This window comes from Cyanistes caeruleus, chromosome 2, assembly GCF_971803275.1.
Source record: "Cyanistes caeruleus chromosome 2, bCyaCae1.hap1.1, whole genome shotgun sequence".
In the NCBI taxonomy this organism is placed as follows: domain Eukaryota; kingdom Metazoa; phylum Chordata; class Aves; order Passeriformes; family Paridae; genus Cyanistes; species Cyanistes caeruleus.
In genome coordinates this window covers 72,843,352-72,865,796 of record NC_141702.1, presented here as the reverse complement: position 1 = coordinate 72,865,796, position 22,445 = coordinate 72,843,352, and the positions used below count along the sequence as shown (strand labels likewise).

General features: G+C 41.1%; 1 long non-coding RNA gene across 1 annotated transcript; it reads left to right on the top strand.

Moving 5' to 3' along the window:
* Nucleotides 1–1,389: 1,389 nt before the first annotated feature.
* Nucleotides 1,390–10,164, top strand: LOC147654916 (uncharacterized). Its single transcript, XR_015283424.1, has 2 exons — nucleotides 1,390–1,717; nucleotides 6,635–10,164. It is a non-coding gene; the product is annotated as an uncharacterized LOC147654916 (long non-coding RNA).
* Nucleotides 10,165–22,445: the final 12,281 nt, after the last annotated feature.

Here is a 22,445-nt window from a genome sequence, read left to right as displayed (position 1 = left end):
ATGAAATCTCTGGTTCTGGGTGCTTTAGCATGACTACAGTAGAAGGGAAAAAAATCTGTCCTTTTCATTCAGAAAGGAAGCTGATGCTTTACTGTAGCACAAGTGGAAATTAATTTACTGTGTTCTTCCCTGCATGGCACTGCCTGCAAGAGAGGGCATCTGAGGGGGTCCCTAGGCAGAGCTGCTATGTGAGGAATCCTGACCAGCAGAAAAAAAAAAAAAAAGGCCACAGATTTTTTCCAGGGTAGCACACACCAAATTTATCCTGCTGGTGAAGCTACTTCCTCTGCCTGAAACCAGCCCAACCCACAGGCTGTGTTGAATGTAGGTCACTTCAAGTATTGTTGGGCCATGATATCAGCTCCCCAGCATTGCCACTAAATATGGGCCTTTATGTAGGATTTTATTTTTATGTGTGTTTGGACTGAGAATGGCAGTGGATTCACAGCCATCAGGCCACTGAAGAGGGAACTCATTCCTGGGTTTCCAACAAAGGATCAATAAGAAAAAAAAATTTACTTCTCTCCATTGTCTCCTTTGTTTCCCTATCTGGATCCTGTGGAGACCCACAGGTTTTCTCACCAGCCAAGGACTCAAACAGATGCTGCAAACCCAGCGCTTTGAGTTATGTGTTTGGAGTCTTTGGAGGGGGAAATACTTTGTGCTCCTTTTCAGTCCCTGGGGACAGATGTTTCCTATTTGATGGCTCTGTTTCTGTCTATACATATGTAATCTCTCCAACTTTCTCCCTTGTAAATTGAATTCATTCTTAGTTCCACAAAGAAAATCTGGGAGAAGTCCTTGGCACACTGACCAGGAGAACCTGGAATTACAAGACATGTAGTAAGAGTTTATAAGAGCCCGTAATGCAGTATTTCCTGTAGCCAGAATGCAAAGATTACTGTCAGTGTTTTCAGCACCTTTCTTGGCCACAAACACCCTCAGATGCTTGTTTGTCCTCTTTTAGGGCTGTCAGATCTTAAAGTTGGGAACCCTTCTGGAAATTTCTCTTTCAAGTTTCAATTTGGGATGACAGAAACCTACTCCCTGCTCCCAGGCACACCTCGATCCGTGCAGAGAAAAGGTTTAAGCTGCTCAGACTCCACCCAGGCCCCTTTGTGGATTCAGCTGTGTGCTGCCCCAGCAGAGGCAAAGCCTTCCTGGAGCCTCTCCCCATCAAAGCCCCCGGGAGCCGCTGCCAGGCTATTCTGCAGTGCCATCTAGTGAGGCAGGCACAGTTCCACAGGACTCCTGGCTGAGCACAGACACGTCAGTCATCCCTGTGCTTTTTAACTTTTCACTAAAGATTCTCTTTAGGCCGTGACAGCTGAGTTTGAAAAGAGGATGGATCTGAGGAGCTAGAGGACTGGAGGTGTGGCAGAAAAGGACATGGGAGCACAGCAAAGGACAGAGTGAGGATGTGTAAGTGCTCTGGGAGGGAGGATGAAGAGCAAGGAATTAAATTAGCGGGAGAGCTGAATGGAGGAAAGTAAAGGTGAAAATGGTGGTGATAAATGATACAGTGAGGCAATAGGAGATAAAAACAGTGGAAACACTTATATCTGCTGTGGCTGCCCTGAGAAGTTATATGGAATATAACAGGAATGACCAGGCCTGAACAGCAGCACTGAAAAGCTGGAAGAGGCCAGCAGAAGACTGGGACAGGTGGAGATTTGTGGAGATTTACTGAGGATGGAGCTGGTGGCAAGTGAAAGAGGTAAGTGCCAAATGATGACTATGCATGTGTGTTTGTGTTCTGGTTTTCAATTTGATTATTTGTAGAGTTAAGAATCTGAATGTATACATGCAAAGTGCATGCATGCACAAACCTTACATTAGTTTATTAATATATAATCTAAACCCTATCTTATATTGCAGACCCAGCTCCAATCCCTCCAAAACTGGTAACTGTTGGATAGGGTTACCTATGCCTCCTGATTCACACCTTGCTTTTAAATGAACAGATATTCTCCTTTGAGAGAAGTCAAGAGGGTGCAGTAGGGGAATTGCCTGTAGGGGACCATGCCTGCCTTTTTTTTATAGTCAGGAGATGTCAAGAGACAGTGAGCTCATGGCTAAGGCAGATGAATGATGCCACAGAGCCAGACTCTATCTCTTCCTTTCCCCGGTGTTCCCGGTGGACACATCCAGACTTTTTAGCCAGACTTTTCTCAGGTGGTGCTCAATGTGAGATCTTTGGGGTTCCAGACTGGAGATCCATGGATGTGGTTTGCAGAAAGGCAGAGACATAAAGCTATAAATAACGTCATGAGGAATTCCCACACTGAATCACTGCTCAAGACTATGCCATAAAACCATCCTGTCTGGAGGGCACCTGTATGCCAAGAAAACCATCAGCTTGCACAATGGCAGTTTCTGGCTTTCTTATGTGCTGCCAAACAATTTCCACATACCCAAGCACAGCTCTACTTTCTCAGAAGGTAGATGTGCCTGTGGTCTGACTGCCATGGTTTTTCATGTAGTTTTATGGGGCTAGGAGTCAAAGTACTAATAAATGTAGCAGCATGTAAACTGATCTTTTAATAAAACTGCAGTTATTGGGAGGAAAAAAAAATCTTTTTCAGATTTTGGAATAGCCTGTGTTGCATTTTCCATTTTGCTTGGACAGAAATGTGAAGTGGTGGCTGCACTGAGGAAGAAGAAATCAGCCCCTTACAGCCCTTAACTATATCTCCAAACACCTGAAAGAATACCACAATCACTCTCTGTTTTCAGTTCAGTAAGGAAAGGAACTTCATGTACTTCTAAGTAGCAAAAAGAAAAACAAATACGAAAGGAAGAAAAGCCCCAATAAACTCATGGGGTATTTTCCATCCTGTGGGGCTGGCTTTTCAGTATTTACATTACATAATATGCAGCTACTAGAATTACTGTGTCCTAATCCAGAGAAGCTTCCGGAAACCAAATTATTTAGTGGTTGGGCACACGTTCTAACCCCATCATTTGAAACACAAGCTAACAATATAGAAGTTTATTCTACCCAAGGGTATGTGTATCCATCCTACTTGAAATTTATTCTTCTGTGTGATAGATTCATCTTGATGGGCATGTTTAGAGAGGCTTTCTTCCTAGGATAATTGGGCAGTTTTGGTCTGGGGGAATAGAGACATTTGAAAATAATCCTAACATAGTAAAAAACCCTCCAGAGATCCGGCTACAAAGAGTTGAGGCCTGAGGAAATGAGAAAATCTCAGTAAGAGGAGATGAAATCATCAGTCTGCAGTGAGCAAGAAGCCAGCTTGTGTAGGCTTGGTTGTCACTGAGAGAGCCACGGTCGACACAGTTGCCCCTTGCTGCCTACGATACACAAGGCTCAAGACCACTGGTCATTCACAGTGCTTGAGCTCACCACGCTTCCCTCTCATTTTCCCGAGGGACTCTTCCCATGGAGTAGCAAAGAGCTGCCCATGGAAGCTCTGGGTGCCTTTACAGCTGACGCGGCACCCAGCGGCCTGAAGCACGGCGTGAAATCCATGGCCAGTAGACTTTGCTATTGCAATTTAGCATTTAACTCCTCGGCCTCAGAACATCACTCACCACCCACACTGAGGCCAAGCAGGACAGCTAGGGCAGCTAGGGCAGCTAGGTTTACACAGCAGTGGAGATTTCCTGCTGCCTGCACATTCCTCTCTCCTGACTGCCCGTAGTGATGGTCCAAGGCGATATATTTACCAGTTCCCAAGTATCCCACCAATTTGTCCACAGTTTATAGTAATGAAAAGATGCATTCATTTACCCTATTTGGCCATACAAATATACTTTTTTTTTTCCTCAGAAATACTTGAGGGCTCTGCTCACAAACTACTAGTAAACTTTTGCATACTGCTGGCCAAAACCAGAGGGATTATGTGGATAAATTTTACCAGAAGTTCAGGGGTCAGGTTGGATTGTATCACCAAGCTGCTACTTTGTTGTAAAACACATTTTTTAAAATGTCCATTTTAAGAAGTCCATTTTCAGAAGAGGGGAGGAGTCCCAGATTGGAGAATAGAGTTTCCTTTTATGCTCAGTCTGATTCAGACTGACTCTTCATGGGAGCACAGGGAATGTCAGAGTGCTTGTTTACATACGTCTCCTGCTGATCCATAAAGGATCAGGTCCCCAGATCATAGCAATTGGAGCCGAGTCACAAGAAAAAAATTATCATTACCATGGGGGAGACAGGGAGGAAGCGGGGAGATGTAATGGGCAGCCCAAGGTAGACTGTATGGAGGGTCAGCTCCTCCTTGCCTTGTAGAAACAATGCAGGAAGGAAGCTGGAGAGGGATATTAGGGCTCTTTCTGTGCCAAAGCAACAGGCCTCCTTACCCTGGTACAAGGTTCTGCAATAACAGCGATTCCCAGCTATTGATGTGTTATGGCTTAGGGGATCTGAAACTAAAACCCAATTTTTTTCTTGGTGTAAAAACTATCAGAGGCTCTCTGCTTTTTCCTGAAAAGTTCAAAGTAAAATCCCTGTTTGCAAGGTTTGAAATAGAGGATCTTTACCCAGACATCTGTTTCTACTTACGACAAAATGACATCAGGGGAAAGGATACTTTCTTTGCACATTCTTTAAATCTTGCCCCTATTCCTCCTATCCCAAAGCCCATTTGGGCTGGTTTCAGCCTTGCAAAGAGATTTCCTGTGTGTCTCAGGAGCAGGCAGCTACTACAGAGCGACTGACTAAGTGTGTAACCAGTCAGGGTTAAGTTTGGAATTTTCATGTTCATGGTGCCAGAAGCCCAAAACATCACTTGACTAGGTCTACCTCATCTCTGTGTATCCAGGTAATGTCCTTTTTGAGGGCTTTGTCTGTTCATCAGGAAGAAACATGACCTGGCTGCTGGTTTATCTTTCCAGAGCATCAAAGATAGATTCAGAGGCCAGGAGAATTGCAAGAGGATGGCATTCAAGCTTTTATTCACCACAAACTGCCCACAAAGAAAGTTGGAAACCATCAAGTGTCAAAACCTACAGCTGAGGAGTAACTTAGTTCTCTTAGCTGAGTAACTTAGTATTAAAAGATTCCCAGAACTAGTTTCGCGCTAAGAATAAAAATATCAGTTTTGAATAAAAGAAATAATCTGATCACATAGCGTGATTTTATCAAGCAAATCTCATATCAGTAAAAAGCTTTTTTGCTAAGATCACCTGTCACACAAGGAGTCAAATGACTCAAAGTCAAAGAAAACAACATTATCTGACAAAGGCAGTACCAGTGCTAGAATTTCATCAACTACATTGAAAAGAAAATTTGAGACAGACAGTAGTTTTATTACATGGTGATTTGTATCTTAGCATCACATTACTATTTTCTGGATGATTTGTGCTGTCCTAGGAAAACTCTGGTGTGCAAAATGTTCAATCAAAAGATATGAGTTCAGTCATTTCTCTGAGCCTGGCATAAACAAAGGTGTTCTATGCCAAATGGACATAACAAAGCAAGATCTTTGACATTCCTACTGCAAGAAGTAATTATTATTCCAGCTTTAGATATGACAATAGATGTCTTGTCTCTTACACAAGAAAGAGCATCATTTACTTTGTTAGGTATGGAAGGGAGCACTTTGTCCTTCAGAGAAGAACTTATTAGAACTGGTGTTAGCACACATGCCTCAGAGTTTGGTCAGCACAACAGTATGTTCATGTTTAAGCCCATATCGAGAATGCATCCTCAATGCAATAAATTTGTTTTAAAGCAACATCTTCAACCTAGAGAAGCCTCACACTGGGTTCCTACTCTCAGGGAAGTAAGGGGGATTTCACCCTAACATCCTTGGAGCAGGAAAAATATACTTCTGTCCAAGAACCACTATATGTTTTCTGGTGACAGAAAAATTGCCACAGTTTGTATTTTGCCTGATAGACAATCAAACATTCAGATGAGTTAGGAGAATTAACTAATATTACTAGGACAGATAAAAGGAGAAAGTTAAAATGTGTTTTGGGTCTTAGCCAGCTTTTAGCTGCTGGCTAAGACACCTGTCTTCCCCAAAGCTATTTATACCCTCTCTGGAGAGGTTGGTGCTGGCCGTAGACTGAAAATATATGGAGGGTCACATGGTTTTGGGATGTAGTTCAATTAAGTGACTTTCAAATTCAATTAGAAATGTCACTAGTTTATTCAGCAGGTATTTGATAATCAGAGAAGGGAGATTGTCCTCCAAAAGAAATACTGCAATCTCCATTTTCTTACAACCGCTTTTAGCATCCCCCGGTTTACACTGAGAACTGTTCTTTGCTGAGAGATTCTGCGTATCTGAGTAACTGGTGCTCTGATCCCAGATTCAAAAGACATCCATTGACAACAGCAGATCCTTAACCCATCCCATCTTTATGCAATGCAGAAGTTTGACCCTCAGCAAAGTAAAAAAAGCTAGTCTACCAAAATAGTCCCTCTTGCAATACAGAAATAGATAACAATTCTTGGGTATAAAATTTTTCCTTTCAACAGATGTGGGAAAAACTGTCCAAGCATGTTTTTCTGGAAAGAGTTTACGTCAGCCCAATGGCATGGTAGTCTGCAATTTGCCAAACAAAAGACTTTTCACCAGAAACACCTTTACCCTCCACATGCCAGGTATTCTACGTATATTGCAAACTTGTGCTTCTCTTTTTTTTCTCCTTTTAGGAAAAAAAAGAAGAAGCAAAAACAGAATCCCAGATCCAACAAGAAAATATGGCTGAAAGAAGCAGCAATGAAGATCACCCCCTTCAAAGTGAGTCGTGAGCATGTGGTGCTGTGGCTGCTTGGACAGTTCACCTGCAGGGCTCACCATTGTTCCTCTTCCCTGCCAGCTGCCAGCACATGGCCTGCACCCAGGACCTCTCCCAAAAAAAGAGTCTAGGAGAAGTGCAAAAGGGGAGGAAGCTGTTCCTTTGTTGAGGACAGAGAGATCTGTCTGACAGCACTGCAGCCCAACAGGCTCAATGGGCCTACAGGAAGCTCCCACAAGTAGCCCATGGATGCCCAGGGAGGTGCAGGAAAGCTTGTGTCCTCCTGCCATGTAGAGAAGCAACCACTTCATCTTATGAATGCCACCACTGCTATGAAGGCAGGGTCTGTTTCTGAGGCAGATTTATTCCTGCCTGTAAAGTTGCATGGCACAATTACAATTTCTAGACTAGTTGCATATTTAAATATTTACCTATTACCATGGTAAAGCTTTCACTCTGGAGGATCTTCTTCACTTTTCCTCACATGTATGATCACTTGTCACAAATGTGAATGTGAATGTGTCAGAGGGACTTGAGCATGGAGAAGAAATTCAAAGCCAGAATACTTTGCATTCATACTCATCTTTCTGTAGCAAAATACAAACCCTAGTGAATACACAGCTCCAAGTCCCTCATACTTAGTCCTGCACTGTTACACCCCAAAAAAACACACCCTGGTGGGTGCTCTGCAAATATCACCTGTGAAGGGAGCGCCACAAGTCAGCCTGCAGAATTACTCAGGCTTTTTGCTGCTTATCTCCTACAACTCACTATTCTGTGCCAGTCTGCCTGAGATTTAGACCTAGGCATCTGCTCTGTGTTTCCCTGGTAAGGATCGAGTTTGATCTCACTTGTGCAGAGATGTGGTGCACAAAGGAGCCACTGCTTCGTTGCCTGGTATTAATTTTTCATGAGATCAGCCTTGCAGCATTGTGTGTGCTTATTTCTGTCTGAATCCTTTCAACTGGTGTTTCTTACATCACCCCCTTGGGATGACAGCTAACATTCTTCTCACATGACTGGTGCAATGTGCTTTCTGCTGCTCGCTGGTGCCGTATTTTTTTTTTTAGGACTTTAGCCCTTCCCCGTCCTTTTCCTTCTCATTACAAAGGAGAGTAAAGGTTCACTGGCTGGATTTCCTAAAGGGCGGACAAATTTATTACCGCTAACAATATTTTCAGCTACAAAATTAAATCAGCTGAGCAGCCAAAGCTTCTGACTGAGGTAGGAGGATCCCACATTTGGGACTGTGCTTTTGCTCTGTGTAACACATCAGCAGTCCCCAGTCAGAACTCAGTCTCCCCTGGCCAAGTACTCCAGAGGAGGAGCGTGCAGCTGGCTCTGCAAGCTGGCTCCTCACAGGCATTTTGGGCTCCCCTGACACCTGAGAGCCTAGAAGGGACAAGGAGGGCAAGGCAAGAGGGAAGGAACAGTGTGGGAGAAACAAATCTCAGTTCCCTTGACGCCATGAGGAACAGGAATGGGGGAAAGTTGGACCATCCAAAAGAACGACCAGCTGTGCTGGCTCAGGGTGCAAACAGGCTGACACTTGTGGCAGAGATGGTTTCCAGAGCGACTCGTGGCTGTGGTGTCGCAGCATGCTGTTGCCCTCCTTTGTTCATTGTGTCTTTTCTTTGCTTCCCCTGCAACAATGAGCACTGGCAGCTGCTGACGGATGAGGAAGGTTTCCTGCAATGACAAAAAATTGCATCCTTACATTCCTCTTCCACTCTCCCTCATCCATCACACCCACCTGTCCTCAGGGTGCACCTCACCAACACCCAAGTTTCCCGATCTCCATCTGCTCCCAGAAAACTGTGGTTTTTTGGGAGCACGTCAGTGGTCACAACCAGAAGGGCATCCCACAGACACCTCCAGCTGTGAAGTTGTGGCAGAGGAGTGATGGGATAGTGCTAAGGGGTCATCTTATCTTGTCTCTATGTCAGAGAACACATGAAAACACCTGAGATAGGAATTTCTGGCAAAGCATGCCTTATCTTGCAACACCACTGGCTCTGGCAAGATTTTAACCTTATGGAAAATGTTTACATAAATGTCATTCATAGGATTTTTTAAAAATACATTTAAATATTTTTAAAATTATGCTTATTCTATGGGTACACAAATGTTTTAAATAAAACTTTTGCAATGTTAAGCAGCACCTTACTGGTCCATTGCAGAATGTGGGATATTGTTGCTATCTACTAATGAAATGTACCCTGCAATGGTTCATCACTTAGGTGAAAAGGAAGATTTAAGCCAAAGCACATTCGCTGTGAGATTCAGGGTTGTTTTAATTTCTTTCTTGCCAGGTTGTGAAAGTATTTAAAAACAACTATAGATCAAGTTTTTCAATAGCAACTACAGTTTTTATGCTCCTGGAAGAAGTTAGGAGTCACGCTAATTCCAGAGTATCTATACCAATTTTGGATTAATTCCAGCTTCTGCACATCTTGAGAGTCTATTAGAGATAGGTAGCATTCATAGTTTAATTGTAGACATTTGCTATTAATATTAGTCAGTTTCTGCTTATGACTCAGGGTACTTTGCTGCCAGAACACAGTGAAAAACCCCAAAAGACAGTGACAATGAGTGCATTTATTACATTGAGAAGGCAAGGAAGGAGAGGGAAATGGTAAACTCATTTTGTGAAGTTACAGCTATTTATTATGAGTCATTTTATTGTTTGTCTCACTGCATTACCTTGCTGGAATCTCTGCTGAGCTTCATGCTGAGAGATAACCCATGACCTTCGAGCCTTCCCAGCCCAGTCAGGCACAGAGTGTCTCTGGGGGAGACATGCAAACCCTGGGAAGGACTGCTCCTGTGGGGCTCAGCCAGGGCAGTGGGGTCTGGGCAGGAGCCCCAGATCACTCCAAGAGCACACAAACACTGCTCACATGTCCCACAGGCTGCTTTGAAGGGCAAAGGGGCCCTGCTCCCACCCAGGCTGGTACCTTTCAGAACCAAAAGAAAGGAAAAAGGATGGAGCTTCCTACTCCTGCTATAAGCCTAATCACACTCCCTAAAAGACATTTCCCTTATTTACTTGTTAGAGACAATTCTAGATCTGCATCTGCAGTAAGCATGAATGAAAAATGAAAATAAAACTGTTGGACATCAGCAAGTAATGTCTTCTTTTCTGGCCATAGCTCATTTCAAGGAGCAGGAGCTGCAAAATATTACAGGCATCAGGAGAAGCAAAGGAAACTAATTTCTACCTTTTAGCATCAGTGTGGATTACCTGAGACTCTGTTCCCTATTCTTCTGAGGCAGGACTTGTTTTATTCAGCCCAAGGGCAAGGGCACAGCAAGGCCACGTGCAGCAAGAGAGCTCTAGCAGGATTTCTGCAGTGTCTACAGTCTGTTTTCCCCATCACAGACAGTGATTTCCTCCTGCATGTCCTGAAATAAAAAATCTGCCCCCAAACCTACACAACAAAAGCTGCCTTCTGTGCCTTCTTTCCCATTTGCTTTCCACACAGGCCTTTATAGACTTGGAACCCTGAGCTCTCCTTCAAGCCTCATGGAATGCCAGATATTAACTCAGAGGAATTCCCTCAGCTCAAGTAATTCTAATCTTAAAATATATACACCTGTAAGAAAGAAAAACAAATAGGTCCAAAGAAATGCCAAAATACAGCACAGAATCCTTCGGATATTACTGAAATACAAGCAAATAAAGCAAGTAAATGTGTCCAGTTGACTGGAATGGCTTTGGAGGTTACACAACCTCCAAAGGACTGGGCTGAGGATTTCAACGTGTTTGTTTCACTGAGTCATGAGTGTATCAGGCTCCCTGGGAAAGGCCAGCCAAAGGAGATCGCTGTCTGTCTTCCCTTCTTCTTCATTCCATTGATCATAAACAATTCCCATGCATGTTCTTAAATGGTACAAAACAACAGGAATTGGATCAGGTTCACAGGGAGAGCACCAACATCCCATAATTCTCACTGCTGTCTTTCCTGTCAAGTTCTTTATCTCAGCATGGCTGTTCTGTTGTCTTCTGTTTCTATTTATATAACTCCTTTTTTGCCTAAATCACTCCTTGCATTGATCCAGAAATTTGGTAAGTATAAATGAGAGGCCTCAGAGACAAAAAGAGACACACAATATATTTTGATATTTTATTTTTTTCTGCAGAATATTAAAAGAAAAAAAAAAAAGAAAACTCCTCTTCAGAAGAGCATGAAATTTGCCAATACATCCTGTCCCCGTCTTTTATATGGCCGATTAGGGTTCTCTAAATGTACCAGGAAAAGCAAGACTGGACACTGTAACACTGTCATCCTTGAAATTAGGCTTTGCACATGTCAGATCCTTATGGTTGCAGGGACAGAGGGCACCTGTAGCTCGTGGATCAACATGCCTTCACTAAAATCTTGCTGAAAATTATATCATCACAGACATCATCTGAACATCTCTTTACTTCCAACATCTAGATCTCACTGAGAGAAATAGCATCATTTATTAAATGCCTACATTATATTCATTATCTATAACACCTGTTCTTTAATGTTTTAATTTAAAAAAAAAACAACAAAAAAACACCCTCCCCCCAAAAAAAATCGCATTCACATTGCAGTCTGCCTTCAGTTCAAAGTTGAGGCCTACAAGTGTATGCTGGAAACACATAATAATAGTTATAGTAATAGTAATAGTAATAGTAATAGTAATAGTAATAGTAATAGTAACAGTAATAGTAATAGCAATAGTAATAGTAATAGTAATAGTAATAATACTAATGGGTACCTTTATAGGTAGAGAACTAAAGGCAGACGAACAGAAATAAACAGCTGAGAACATCCTCTGCACATGTTTTTAAATAGAACTGACACCAGTTCATAGGCTGTAAATTACTTTATGATACAAAATGCACATGTACATGAGTTATTTGCTTAATGATCAGCATTGTTTTTAATTGGAAATTTACAGCATGAAGTTAGAGTGACTAAAATGATATCATGACAATTTTTGTGAAGGAGTCATTCTTTTCTGATTAAAAACCTTTTCTATCAAAACTTCATTAACTTGGGTCTCAGCCACTGACCCAACTTGGTCTTAACTCTCTGTCTAATGTGTCTTAAATTTTGGAAGAGGCTGAAAAGAAGTCAACATAGCTGCTTTCCCTGTTTCTACTCTGAAAGGAAATAAATAGCATGTAATGTGTTTACACATAGGACGCCAAATGCTGCACTTGTCAGCTCCTCTCAGAAGAGCACAGCCAGCCTCCTTTTGTGCCAAGGCTGCCAGCAGCAGCACCGTGTGTCTGCCTGTGCCTCCCACAAGGCTCATGGCAAGGCTCACATGTCGTCTCCAGCCTCTCACCTGCTGGAACTCACACCTGGACAGTAGTTTTCCTGCAGAAAATTAAATACATGGTTCCCAAATATCCTGTTGCAAAGTCAACCAGGACAAGATTGAACAATCAGTCCAGCCTTGGGAATGCAAATCCTTTTGCTTCCAGGCCCAGTGACAAGGTAAGGTAGGAAGTGGCATGCCTGACTCTATCCCCCAATCTAAAATAGATGACTCCAACTTTTAGGATGTAAGGCTGGAATTTTGAGGGCAATTGCATCTGCTGCACATCATAATTGCATGGCTGAGGTGTCTGTGCCTCTCTGGATTCAGTGAGAGAATTTCTTAAGCCACTACTGAGAGTGAATTTTGTTCACTGTGCCTCTGTACAGCAATGTAGGCTGTCCAAGGTAATAGCACTGTTCAGTGTCCTAAAGATTTCTCTACACTACTTTGTTTCAACTCTCCTTGAGCCACAGCAGCTGCATTTGTCTCACTACAACATACTTTTTCAGCTCCTGTGGTGAATCCTAAAATCTGCAGGGTCAGGATACACACCATAAAGACATACACATCCATCTGCCCTGTATAAGTAATTCTCAATTCAGATGCAACTCCTAGCTCTAGGGATCTTTCTTCCGAGTTCAGCTCTACTTCCACTTTCACAGAGCATTTCCTCCTGGAGGAAAGTTATCACCCCAGACCCACTGGATTTATTTTTATTACAGCTTATACAGAGCCACAGATCTGTCAGGTATCCCTCTTCTGAGGAGAGAATAGAGATGGCACAAGTCCATAGTTTTTACAGCAACAGACCCTAAGCCCACAAAATCTGGACTAGAAATAATTCTTACTTTCTAGCAAGAGTTCCAGAGACAGGCATACAAGCTGAATGATCCACGAAAGTTTCCACTTTTCTTGTTATCTCCACAGCAAAAAGAAAAGTAGAAATCTTCATTGCACACATGTACACAATGCAAGCAGAGGTCAGCTCTGGCACTTGATGTGGTTTCAGAACTGCAGAAGCAGTCCCTCAGAACCTCCTCTACTTGGCAGGCAATATCTTTTTCCTGCATGAAATAAAACCAGATACAAACATGGGACTTGTGGTTGCTGCAAAAGAGAAACCATGTACCACAAAGTTCATTATTTGGGGTTGGTCAAGATACACTCACTGGGATACTGACTAACCTTCAAGTGGGCTTTCCCCACCTTGACTGGAAAAATGGAGCATCATAAATCACTCCTGAAATGATATTCTCACAAGATTTCTGACCCATTCCAGCAAACTCCAGTAGTTTGGATGGTTCAAATAAAGGTAAGCTGAGAATTCAACTTTGTTCCACTCATGGAATCTTGCCCCTCCACATTGTCACCCAGCACTGACCACATGGTCACATTAACTACGCTGCAGTGGTGGTATTTGCAGGTTGAGCAGTAAAAATCGGGTTTTCAGTGGGAAACAATAAGAAATTTCCCTCCAACAATATACACATAAAACCTGATTACTTTGTACAAATTCTCTTGAAGGTTCTATAAATTCTTTTCCACTTTTTATTTTAGAAAATATTTCTTCTAGTCATAAAAAATAAATTATTTTTAATTAATTTTTCAGTAAACTCTGGATTTGAAGATGTTAGAATGGAATCAGGCAGTATGAAATAAATCTCTACTGTGCTCATTTCAGAAATGGAAAGTGATAAAGAGTAAAAAAGGGCAATACTTTTTAATGTGGAGCATTTGGACAATTAGCAAAAAAAGCAGCTTTATACTACTGCATTTTACAGAAGGCAGTAAACTTCTGTGCAACTTCTGGATCTCCAAATGCTTTCTTTAGTTGCAGAGCAGCCTCCAAATGTAGATTAAAAATGTTCATCCCAAGTTAACCAAGAAGGAAAATATGAACAATGTATTCCTCCTGAGACTGCCCTAACCTATTCAGCAATTTGTAGAACAGAAAGAACCTCCTGCAGGTCTCTGAGCCTTTGGTATGTTCCCTCTGCACCAGCTACACTCATGTTGCCCAAGGCAGAAGAGTTTCAAGGGGCAGAAACCTCCAGCTTTGCTATTTTCCTGGAAAACACATAGTGCTATTTGTACTTTTACCAAAGATGAACAAAAAAGAGAAGCTGCATTCTACATTGAACTAAAACCAACCCATGAATTCTTCCTGAATTTCTTTCTCTGAATCTGATTTGTGTCAGGATAATATTATGAAGTCTTTTTGATTTTAGATGTCCAGGATGCCTTTCATCCCATAACCTGTGGTTGTGTACTCTGAAGGATCAGCCATAATGCCTCACTCCTCAAGGAATGGCACAAACATCCCCCCTCCCCCCAAATTCTCCTTGCAGCTGGACATTCCTGGTGCATATGATTTGTCAGGGAGACCGAGGTATCTAGAAAAATAAGCCAAAGCTTGGCTATTTCACAAATATTTTAAAAAAAAAAAATCTCTTTTGACATTATTTTGACAGATTTCATTATATTTTGCATTTGGGGGATTTGAGGATGCAAGAAACTTAAAATTTTCATTTTGTTCTTCCAGCTCTTACAAACCAAAGCAAACAAATACAGGAAGGGCTTTGTGACCTAGGAAGGGTTAAGATGTAAACATCCACAGGTTCTGTACTGTGAAGTATATTCTAGCTTGTCCATGGCCTGGAAAATAAACACACTTGACCACAGTAGTGCTCAACAGCTGGTTGTTGGATTAGAGCTGCAGAGCTGAAAGCCTATAATTAAAAAAGTGTTATCTATAACACAGTGGTAAACAGAAGGATTTGCTATAAATTTCTGGGTAGCTGAAAGGTCAACAAGGAAATACAGGAACAATGGGAGACAAAAAAAATAAAAATGTTAACTTTGTTCAGTCAGCTAGGAAAGTTTGAACTAGACATTTGGGTTATTTCTTACTCTAAGGCACGTCCAAAATGTATTAAGGAGGTCTCAGCTTTAAAACACAATATGTATGAGTAAAATGCTTAGAAGCTGAGAAAAGCAGTGCTTTTCTAGAGAGAATTCCTCCTGTGGAATCCTCTAGAGCTGCTGACCATGGCCAGTGCATTTGTGTCTGCTTAGGGTTGTGTTCAGCCTGCATAATATTGCATCTCAAAACCAGAGACATCCAGGCTAAGTTAGTTATCAATACAACTCCCACAGGGAATGGAGACTGATAGACATCTTCCCAGAATAATTAATTTCACTGGTTTTAGCCACCTATCTCTGTCCAAAAAAACTCACAAGATGATTTTGACAGCCATCAGTATAATCAGGTGTTTAACATCTATTTTAGGGCACGGAACTGTTAAATGTTCTCTAGACCCTGCCTGGATGCCCACAGACTCCCTTTGAGCAGGGTGGAGGGAAGTAGCAGAAGGCTTGGTGCAGAGTGAACATGTAGTCTAAGAAAACTAATATGACAGACTAATATGAGTGTTTGCAGAGGTTTTTCTGTAAGCTTAAATATCACTTCTTGTACAAAGTAATCTGGTGGAACTCTACACAAAATGATCATGTTGTTTGTGTTGTTCCCATAAGAGAGACAAAAATACTAACTGCCTCTCTAACACAAAACCAGAAAAAGCATATGATATTATTATTATTATTATTATTATTATTATTATTATTATTATTATTATTATTATTATTATTATTATTATTATTATTATTATTATTATTATATTTGCTGATTTGTTTGGCTTTTTCAAATTAAAAGATCATGAAAATGTACTGCTACCAGAAAACTGTACAAGAACTAACACATCAACATCATGGAAACATATAAAAGTGAATGCATATTACAGTACCTGCAGACTTTTAAAGACCCTGTGTATTTGTAAAGCTCACTCGGAGGTATTTCAGTAGGTGAAATGTAGAGGCATCCAGTGCACTATATTCAGGTTTATTCACTTATGGAAAAATCCTTTGGAATGTAATGAGTGAAGCCCAAAAAGTCCAAAAGAAATTTTATCCAACATCCCTTCTATACAATTACAAATTGACTTTTGAATTCTGTAGGAAGACTATCACTCTATTAAAATCTATCATATTTTTTTCCATAAGGACCATGTGCCAAAGTCCTTATAGCTATTCCTGCCTTCTCCTCCAGCAGAAAAAAAAACCCCTCTCCAGCAAAACCTGTGACCTTCTATATATCCATTTTCTAATAATTGATTGATACTAGAAAAGAGAGAACATTCCTTTTCTTTGGACTTAGGGGTATTTGGAAAGAGACCCCCTGCAATCCATCCAACAGGGCTCAGTGATGTGAGAAAGGAGACCACTAACACATGAGTGCTCTGTAATATTGGAAGGGAGACCCCCTTTTGCACTGAATTAACGCCTGGAAAATCTGCTCCCCTTATGCTTTTTCCATGTGATTTGCTGGAGCTCATTCTTGCTCCATTGCTGTGAAGGCCAGGACATATCCCCTGGCAGTTTTTAAAACTTTTATAAACTGGAAAGTATTTTGCTGGCTTGAACTGAGCTTGCCTAGAATCTGTGAAAGATGCTGCTGTTATTGTTGGGGTTTTAGCTGAGTTTAGTCATGTTATTCATTCCTGTTAAATGGGCTGGTTTGGTTTCTTTTAAAGCTTTGTTGTTTATCTCAGGATGTCAATTAATTAATTTCCCAATTGCTTACTTTACTTCACGCCTTTGCTTCATTCCTGTATGTGCAGAAACTTTCTGTGGGGAAAAGGGGGAAAATTTATTGTTCCAGCTTGGTTTCCAATTTGTTATTTTAGTCGAGGTGAGAAGGCAAATCTATAGTGTTTCAAATGCCTGCAAGGTGAGAGGGAGATGGGTGTTCTAGTGCCAAGAGAGCAAGACTTTTTACTGAGGAGAGCCTAGTGTGTCTTAACAGCTGCATTTTCAGCATCCTCGAAATCTGAGCAAGCCATGAATGGAGATCCTCAATGGATCACCTCCATTTTCAGATGAAAAAAATGAGAAACAAACCTGTGGGTTTGTGATTAAAATTTGCACTTATTAAATATCAATCCAGTATATACTATATAATTCATAGTCCAGTGGCACATCATGGTGTTTTTTCCTAAGATGAAAAGCTGTGCCTCCTTGAAGTTTCATCGGCTGAAACATTGACTTGAAATCCTGGAAATGAGAGTGTGAGTGTGTCTGTACAGAGAGCACAGGTAAAGATGAGACATTCCAAACAATCCTTCCATTTTGCATAAAAATCATGTAAAGATCGAGAAATGGGAATAAAGTTATGATCATTTACCATTCAGTGCAATCAAAAACTTGCTAGCAATTCATTCACTTACTTAATTGGCTCCTTGCCCACAAAATTCTCTGTGGAATGACTTAAACAAAGAATATCATGGAAATGGGAGACCAAGTCAAGACTAAATTCCTGTGCTGCTGAGGAAATATATCTTGGATAAAGTGAACATAATGTTTAGTGAGTGTGCCTGGAATGGAGTTTTAGGCTATAGTTTTAAACTGGTGATTTGTGTACTTTGAACTATATACAATGGAAATAATGCCAGCTGCTGGTTTGGGTAGGATCAAATCCTGGGATGGCTTTTGTCTCCATGGTTTGTTCTCATAATAAACGAGAAAATTATCAAGTCTGAAGGCAATCACAGTGGAAAACCATTTGGGGATCATAAGTAAATCTCCTTAAACCAAATCCAAAGTTTACTGAAAGCCATAAAATATTAGGAAAACTGTTTGGGTCTTTATATTTATATGCCTGCTTGTTATCATAAATGCACCACTTCACTGCAGATACACAGAATGTGTTGTGAAATACCATGGCTAGTTCCTACCATCAACACTAATAAAGACTTGATTGAATGGAAAAAGTGAACAAACATAACACACAATATGTAAATATTATCAGTGCTGAATTAACTTTGAATCAGCTAAGGAGGGGTCACTGGGACCTCGAGAGATTTCAGAGCAAGCAGAGGGGCAGAGCCCTCATCCCAGGACACCCTTGGTATCCGTCAGAGTGGAAATACCAATCTGCTCATGAGCAGCCCCAGTCTGACTGCCAGCTACCCAAGGATCTCCTGCTGGCCCTTCAAAGCACACAGGAAGTGTCCCAAGGCTCCTTACTGATGATCAGGTGCTGTCCCACTCTTCTCCATCCCCTGTTGTCCAGCACAAGGGTGCAATATGCACATGGTTCAGGCACAGCGAGGTACCTTGGGAATGACGCATGTCGGGAGAAGTTTTGGAAAGGTCATTTTAGTCTGTGTCAAAATAGAGGTTGTGAAAGAGCCGTGGCTTGGACAAAAAGGGACTTTAACCATACTCTTCAAATGTGGCATTTCAAACAATCCTGGACCTGAGTTCCATGATTCTGATCTCTGGTCTCATAAAAACATAGAAAAGGTGAGTGAATCATGGTGAAATATTTTCAGGCCTGGCCTGAAATTGCCAGTGTAGCTGGAATGCATCTCAATGGGGTTTTTTTCCTCCTCAAATAAGCATATGTGCTCAGCTCTGTATACAGCACACAGATGGCAAGCCCACAGGGCATGGTCAGATAGGCAAAAATACTGGGATGTCTGTGAGGAGAGAAGGGACTCATTGAATTAGCTGAATTTCTGTACACGTAAACAGACCTTGCCAAGCAACATAAAGTAACTAATGAGCCATAGTTCAGTGCGAATCTATGGCAAAATGGCATTACCTCTGGCTTCACTTTTTGTTATGGAATTATAGAAAGTAAATGAATTTGTGTACTTCAATTTCACTACCTTTGCTCTGGGCAGAAATTAACTCTTCCTCTGCTGTATGGACCTTGCTTCCCCTTGATAGTGCAATTCTCACTCATTTTTCATCCTGTCTGAAACAGATATTTCCTAACACAGTGCTCCTGGACAACTCTATCACCAAACTGAAAAGAGAGCAGAAATTCAGGTGGAGATGGAGAGCAGAGTTCAGTATTGCCCCCAAAATATGTTGCAGAGTTAGTGCAGTAGTTGTTTGCCGTGGGTTTTTGGCACACAGCGCAGGATAGAGGATTAGTCTTGACCTGTTCTTTTCATCAGGAATGACCCTGTGAATTGCAGGTACAGATCACAGCCTTAAAATGGTCTTATTGGCAGTAAAACAATCTGTGCTTCACAATAAATGTATTTGTTTATTGCATGGAAAATTGCACCACGCGCAGCATTCCCTGATGCTGGCGCACGGGCTCTGGCAGACCACTCGCGTTCTCTCTGTGCTATGTCATCCACAGGACAGAAGTGAAGCCCTGCTGAGATCTGAGGTTATTGATACGCATCTCAGAGACCACTTTGTGGAGAAGGACTAGATTGTCAGCCAGAAAAAGGGTGAATCATGTCTTTGCTAACATAATTCTGAGTAACAGAACAAATTCCTCAAGGACGAGCTTCATTTTTCACAGAAACAACTAAAACCAGCAGCATGTACCTAGTGCTCAACAGTTTCTTAAAATAACCCTGCCATCAAGAGGTGGCAAATACAGTCTGGTTCTCAGTGTTTCTTCCCAGTTCTGACCAAAAATGCCCCTGTAGGCATGCTGCACAGAGACCAAAACCCATGAAGAGCCTGTAAATTGTTACAGCTGGGTAAAAAGTGCCAGCTAATACTAAGATTTTTCTTTTAAATAATAGCACTTCAAGAAAATGTGTTTTAAGTAGCTTTAAAACTCTGATCCTTTTCTGTTGTCAAGAAAGCTGTAAAAGTGAAATTTACTTTTCAGGTACCCAATATAAAAGAATAAAACAGATGGCATTAGTGACTCACCCGTGCTAGAAAAGAAAAAAGGAGCAGACTCCATGAACAGAGCAACCCAATTAAATCTCAGTACAAGGACTATTCAGAAACTCACCATTCTCCTATGATGGGCTCTGCCCAAAAGAGGACCACAAAGCAGATATGCATCTCACCCTATAATGTTCCCATGACATCATGGCTTGCAGCACCAAGTTTAAGCTTGCATTTCCTCAACACCAGAGGGATATGTTGCGCTGCATCTCCAAAACACACACTTGAATATTCAAAGGTGCTTTGCACTGAGAAAAAACTATCCCAGACCCAAGGCTTCCCAGCAGGTCTGCAGCCTTCCAGGCTCTCAGCATGCTCAACTTCAAATCTGTGCCCAACCCCCTCTCTAAAGGGCTTGGAACACTGGCCATCCCAAATACACATCTTTTCTAGTTTCCCCTGGGTTCTGAATCCCTTTCTTATGAATTCACCTTTCCATGTAACCACAACCTTAGTGATGAGGATGGACTCCTATTAGCATCCCCCAAATCCAATTAGCATTGCTTTTCCAGGTGAAAAACCCAGACCTACAATTTCCCCATAAATCTAAATTGGCTGTCAGACACAACCTTGGCAAGTGGCTGTCTGTTTAAAATAATAATAGCATTTATTCAGCAATTCCCCAACACTCAATAAATACTCTACTGCTTGATTTACTTTTAAGAATAAATTGAGGGGAGTTATGAGGCAGTTGACTGCCAGCTGCAAAATACCCATCCCAAGGGCACCTCCTGAGCTTGAAGCACTAGCTAACACTCAATTCAAGCAAAATTTTTTTATGTTTCTGAGCCTCTAACTGATTCCCACAACGGTGTCACTTGAAGAACTCTACACCTAAATCAACATTTTTAGACAGACCAGTCAAGGTGGGAATGTTGAAAGGGAGCAAGGAAGGACCATCTAGAGCTTTTTCTGGCCTCATGCAGAGTTGCAGAAGATGCCATTGGCCTTGTGACTTCTTCCAGTTGACAGAAAGGTTAGAGTAGATGCAGATGGCTCACAATTCCATTGTCTGTTTTATCCACTGTGCTGGATTATTCTGCAGACGTGGAGTTAAATGTTGGTGATGGGTGTCACCAGAGCCCAGATCCCTGTCTTCTCAAATATAACTGCATTCTGTTAATGAAAACCAGCAGCTGGAGAGCCAAGGATGGGGGAACAGGCATAAAGTTTCTTGCTTAAATCTTTGTTACTAATTTACCCCTTATACATTATTTACAGGAAAAAAAAAAAATGAAGGACAACTTAGAGATCGTTGTTTAAGGTTTTTCCAGGGTTCACTAACTCTCCTAGAAAGGAACTAAGTAAAGCAATATGGACAAGCACCTTTCCTGGCAACATTGGGTTAGGTTGGATTTAAAGGCATTCAGGTCCCATGGCTGTGTTGTGGAGGAGTTCCTTTTCCTCCATTCTTGTCACTTCATTCATTCTCAGTGCTGTCAAAGGCACCCCTGTTTGGTGACTGCATGAGGTGACAAACTCACCACTTCCCTTAGTATTTTTTTTTTGAGTACTGCTAAAAACATGTGACTACAGACTCTTGTTATCTCTTCTTGTATGGATTAAATAAAAATGTAATATTTGCTTTGCCCCAGACATGAAGGTATTCAAATTATGCAACCAAAACCCATTTTTTTGATATTCTAAACAGCTGAAGCAGTTTAAATGCTGCTATATAAATAATTTCTCTATCTCTTCAATTTTTTTCTGATATTCTTTTTTACCTGCTCTCTCTAATTTTTTTCATCTTTTTCTGGTTGACCACCAGTTTTGACCCACTGACAGATTTTATCTATTTTATATTCTCTCCTCCATGTTATGCATACACTGAAGATTACCAGCCAAACAATGGCTCAATGCAGAGTGCCTTCTTAAATAATTAATTTTATAATAATTCTCCAGTGATGTTTACTTTTTCGATGAGTTTTATGAGATTCATCTCACACACAATCCTTAATCTATTTAAAATGCATTCATTCTTGCATTGCTAACTTAAAATGTCATGTCATACTGAGCAAATTACAAAGTTTAAATGCACTCCATTATGCAAATCTTTTGCACTGGTCATTAGAAACTTCATCAAAGATATATATAACTTCTGTTTAACAATAGCATTCCATGCATTATGCTATCAGAATTTATGGCTTTGTTTTTTTAATTATCATTTGATAGCTGTATCAATTTGACTATTATTTTACCCAAGACCTAATTCAGATCAAGTATTTTGTTTGTCTGAACAGTGTAGCACTTTTCTTAAATATTGGCAGAACATTAGCACACTTCAGTTTTCTGAAATGTTCTCAGTTTTCCAAGATTTACTTAAAATTAGTATCAGAAGGATAAAGATATTCTCAGCTGTGTTTGGTGGTATAATAATGTGATAAAAGTATCTTGAATTCTTTCTATTTTCTCCTCTTACAATTCCTGTTGATTATATTTTTCCTCTTTAATTGGTTCTGTAAGTTTTCTACCATGGGTTTAAACCAGAGACATCCTTTCTTTTCTGACAGGGCAAGTAAGTCCTGTTGTCAACACAAATCTTCAGGGACTACACCTCATTTCTAAAGTGAATTTCTAAACGTTGCACCCTCCTGCTCAGCAACATTGAGTTCCTCCCCTAGGGGAGCTGTGCACAGGACCTAACCACCTCATAAAAA